We start from the raw sequence: 5,353 nt of genomic DNA, 5'->3' as shown, positions 1-5,353 counted from the left end.
GTCCTAGCTAGAGAAATCAGACAAGAGAAAGCAAGAAAAGGCATCCAAATTGGAAAGGAAGGAGTCAAATTATCTTTGTTTCCAAATGATGTGAGCTTATGTTTGGAAAAACCTAAAGAATCCACCAAAAAACTATTAGAACTGATAAATTCAGTAAAGTTGCAGGATACAATATCAGCATATGAAAATCAGTAACATTTCTGTATACCAATAGTGAACAATTTGAAAAAGAAATTAAAAAGTAATCAAACAACTCTATAGGAAATAATCTAATAATCTGATTTAAAAGTGGAGGAAAAATTTAATTAGAAATTTCTCAAGAAAAGACACACAAGCGCAGCGTCAGAGGGATGGTGGCCTCAAGCAGCTACTGCAGCACTGGGGTGTCAGTTGTTGATCCGACCAAGAACACTTCAGTTCTGCTCTGCAAGGATATATAACAACTGATTGGTGTGTCCATTTAATACAAGAATATGGAAACTGAACAGCCAGAAGAAACCTTCCCTAACACTGAAACCAGTGGTGAATTTGGTAAACGCCCTGCAGAAGATATGGAAGAGGAACAAGCATTTAAAAGATCTAGAAACACTGATGAGATGGTTGAACTACCCATTCTGCTTCAGAGCAAGAATGCTGGAGCAGTGACTGGAAAAGGAGGCAAGAATATTAAGGCTCTCCATACAGACTACAACGCCAGCATTTCAGTTCTAGACAGCAGTGGCCCACAGCGCATATTGCATATCAGTGCTGATATCGAAACAATTGGAGAAATTCTGAAGAAAATCATCACTACCTTGGAAGAGGGCCCACAGTTGCCATCACCCACTGCAACCAGCCAGCTCCCGCTCGAATCTGATGCTGTGGAATACTTAAATTACCAACACTATAAAGGAAGGGACTTTGACTGCGAGTTGAGGCTGTTGATTCATCAGAGTCTAGCAGGAGGAATTATTGGGGTCAAAGGTGCTAAAATCAAAGAACTGAGAAAACACACAAACAACCATCACGCTTTTCCAGGAATGTTGTCCTCATTTCACTGATAGAGTTGTTCTTATTGGAGGAAAACCCAATAGGGTTGTAGAGTGCATAAAGATCATCCTTGATCTTATTTCTGAGTCTCCCATCAAAGGACATGCACAGCCTTATGATCCCAATTTTTACGATGAAACCTATGATTATGGTGGTTTTACAATGGTGTTTGCTGACCACCGTGGACGCCCAGTGAGATTTCTGATGCGGGGAAGAGGTGGTTTTGACAAAATGTCTCCTGGTCGGGGTGGGCGTCCCATGCCTCCATCTAGAAGAGATTATGTTTATATGAGCCCTCGTCGAGGACCACCTCCCCCTCCTCCCGGATGAGGTGGCCAGAGTGGTAGCAGAGCTCGGAATGTTCCTCTTCCTCCACCACCACCACCTAGGGGGGAGACCTCATGACCTATAACAGAAAAGGGAGACCTGGAAACCGTTACGACGGCGTGGTTGATTTCAGTGCTGATGAAACTTGGGGCTCTGCAATAGATACATGGAACGCATCAGAATGGCAGATGGCTTATGAACCACAGGGTGGCTCCAGATATGATTATTCCTATGCAGGGTGTCATGGCTCATATGGTGATCTTGGTGGACCTATTATTACTACACAAGTAACTATTCCCAAAGATTTGGCTGGATCTATTATTGGCAAAGGTGGTCAGTGGATTAAACAAATCTGTCATGAGTAGGGAGCTTCGATCAAAATTGATGAGCCTTTAGAAGGATCCGAAGATCGGATCATTACCATTACAGGAACACAGGACCAGATACAGAATGCACAGTATTTGCCGCAGAATAGTGTGAAGCAGTATTCTGGAAAGTTTTTCTAAGACTAGTGAAGAACTGAAGGAGTCCTGCGTCTTTTTTTTTTTTCAATCTGCTTCTGTTTAAAAAGCTAACATTCCTCTGCTTCATAGGTGTTCTGCATTTAAGGTGTAGTGAAATCTTTGCTGTTCACCAGATGTAATGTTTTAGATCCTTACAAACAAGGTTGGAGGGGGGAAGGGCATGCAAAAAAAAAACTAACATTGAAATTTTGAAACAGCAGCAGAGTGAGCCAATTTTATTTTTTGTTATTGTTGGTGGTTTGAAGAAATTCCCCCCATGTAATTATTATGAACACCTTGCTTTGTGGTCACTGTAACATTTGGGGGGTGGGACAGGGAGGAAAAGTAACAATAGTCCACACGTCCCTGGCATCTGTTTAGAGCAGTGTGCAGAATGTAATGCTCTTTTGTAAGAAACATTTTATGATTTTTAAAATATTTAATTAACCCCAAAAAAGAAGACATACAAATGGCAAACAGGCATAAGAAAAGGTATGCAACATCACTGATCATCACAGAAATGCAAATCAAAACTACAATGAGATATAATCTCACTCCAGTTAAAATAGCTCTTATCCAAAAGACAGGCAATAACAAATGCTGGTGAGGATGTGGAGAAAAGGGAACCTTCTTACACTGTTGTTGGGAATGTAAATTAGTAATCTCATTTACAATAGCCATAAATAAAATTAAATACCTAAGTATTAACCAAAGAAGGGAAAGATCTTTATAAGGAAAACTGTAAAACACTGATGAAAGAAATGGAAGACAACATTTACAAAATAGAAAGCTATTTCATGTTTATGGACCAGAAAAATCAATACTGTTAAAATGTCTATACTACCCAAAGCAATCTATAGATTCAATGCTATTCCTATCAAAACACCAATGACATTCTTCACAGAAATAGAAAAAATAATCCTAAAATTTATATGGAACCACAAAAAAACCAAAATACCCAAAGCTATCTTAAGCAAAAAGAAGAAAACTGAAGGAATCACATCGCCTGACTTCAAATTATACCACAGAGCTATAGTAACCAAAACAGCGTGGTACTAGTATAAAAACACATAGACCAATGGAACAGAATAGACAACCCAGAAACAAACCCATGCACCTACAGTGAACTCATTTTCAAGAAAGGTGCCAAGAACAGACATTGGGGAAAAGACAGTATCATTGATAAATGGTGCTGGAAAAACTGGATATCCATATGCAGATGAATGGAGCTATACCCCTATCTCTTGCCAAATACAAACATCAAATCAAAATGGATAAAAGACTTAAAACTAAGACCTCAAACTATGAAACCACTACAAGAAAACATTGGGGAAAATCTCCAGGACATTGGTCTGGGCAAAAAATTCTTGAGTAAGACCCTATAAGCAGAGGCAACCAAACCAAAAATGGACAAATGGGATGATATCAAGTTAAAAAGCTTCTGCACAGCAAAGGAAACAATCAACAAAGTGAAGAGACAACCCACAGAATGGGAGAAAATATTTGCAAACTACTCATCTGACAAGGGATTAAAAACCAGAATATATAAGGCACTCAAACAACTCTATAGGAAATAATCTAATAATCTGATTTAAAAATGGACAAAAGATTTAAATAGACATTTCTCAAAAGAAGACATACAAATAGCAAACAGGCATAAGAAAAGGTATGCAACATCACTGATCATCAGAGAAACACAAATCAAATCTACAATGAGATATCATCTCACTCCAGTTAAAATGACTTTTATCCAGAAGACAGGCAATAACAAATGCTGGTGAGGATATGGAGAAAAGGAAACCTTCTTACACTGTTGGTGGGAATGTAAATTAGTACAACCACCATGAAAAACAGTTTGGAGGTTCCTCAAAAAACTAAAAATAAGCTACCATATGATCCAGCAATCCCACTGTTGGATATATACCCCCAAAAAGAAATCAGTATATCAAAGAGATATCTGCACTCCCAAGTTTGTTTGAGCACTGTTTACAATAGCCAAGATTTGGAAGCAACCTAAGTGTCTGTCAACAGATAAATGGATGATATGGTTTGGCTGTGTCCCCACCCAAATCTCACCTTGAATTGTAATAATCCCCATGTGTCAAGGGTGGGGCCAGCTGGAGATAAGCGAATTATGGGGGCCGTTTCTCCCATACTGTTCTTGTGGTAGTAAATAAGTCTCATGAGAACTTATGGTTTTCTAAATGGGAGTTACCCTGCACAAGCTCTCTTTTGCCTGCTGCCATGTAAGATGTGTTTTGCTTCCCCTTCACTTTCTGCCATGACTTTGAGGCCTCTCCAGCCATATGGAACTATGAGTTAATTAAACCTCTTTCTTTTATAACTTACCCAGTCCTGGGTATGTCTTTATTAGCAGTGTGAGAGAAAACTAATGCAATGAATACAGAAAATGTGGTACTTATACACAATGGAGTACTATTCAGCCACAAAAAAATGAATGAGATCCTGTCATTTGCAACAACATGGATAGAACTGGAGGTCATTACATTAAGTGGAATAAGCCAGGCACAGAAAGACAAACATCACATGTTCTCACTTATCTGGGGGAATCTAAAAATCAAAACAATTGAACTCATGGAGCTAGAGGGCAGAAGAAGGGTTACCAGAGGGAAGGTGGGAAGGAGAGGGGAAGGTGGGGATGGTTAATGGGTACCAAAAAAATAGAAAGAATGAATAAGGCCTAGAGTTTGCTAGCACAACAGGGCAACTATAGCCAATAATAATTTAATCGTACATTTAAAAATAACTTAAAAAGTATAATTGGATTGTTTGTAATACAAAGAATAAATACTTGAAGGGATGGATACCCCATTTTCCATGACGTGATTATTACTCACTGCATGCCTGTATCACAACATCTCATGTACCCCATACATACACCTACTATGCACCCACAAAAATTAAAATTAATTGTAGAAATTACAATGCACCTCTGGGAAATTATAGAGAATTGGGAAGTTGGCAAGGGTAAGGTGAGTAACCCCTTGTTCTAATCCTCACAGTACAGGCGGTCCCTGACTTATTATGGTTCCACTTATGAACCATAAGTTCATAACATGAACCATGTTATGAAACATCTTTCAGCTTTATGATGGTGCAAAATTGATACTTGTTCAGTATAAAACATATTTTGAGTACCTATACAATCATTCTATTTTACATTTTCAGTAGAGTATTCAATAAATTATATGAGATATTTGATGCTTTATTATAAAATAAGCTTTGTGTTAGGTTATTTTGTCCAACGGCAGGCTAATGTAAGCGTTCTGAGCACGTTTAAATTAGGCTGGGCTAAACTGTGATGTTCGGTAGGTTAGGTTTATTAAATGTATTTTTGACACAATATTTTCACTTATGATGGGTTTATCAGGACATTCAGGACATAACCCCATCATAAGTTGAGGAGCATCTGTACTATCTTATTCTTTAACTGTGTCCCTGATTATTTTTAACAAGCAAGGAGAGGAGCCAGC

At 38.4% G+C, this 5,353-nt stretch overlaps 1 pseudogene; it reads left to right on the top strand.

Moving 5' to 3' along the window:
* Positions 1-417: 417 nt before the first annotated feature.
* LOC101138283 (heterogeneous nuclear ribonucleoprotein K-like) lies at positions 418-2,038 on the top strand (annotated as a pseudogene).
* The last annotated feature ends 3,315 nt before the right edge of the window (positions 2,039-5,353 follow it).

The sequence above is a fragment of the Gorilla gorilla genome, chromosome 11 (assembly GCF_029281585.2).
Source record: "Gorilla gorilla gorilla isolate KB3781 chromosome 11, NHGRI_mGorGor1-v2.1_pri, whole genome shotgun sequence".
In the NCBI taxonomy this organism is placed as follows: domain Eukaryota; kingdom Metazoa; phylum Chordata; class Mammalia; order Primates; family Hominidae; genus Gorilla; species Gorilla gorilla.
The sequence above is the reverse complement of the archived record's forward strand: the minus strand, read 5'-3'. Positions and strand labels throughout refer to the sequence as shown.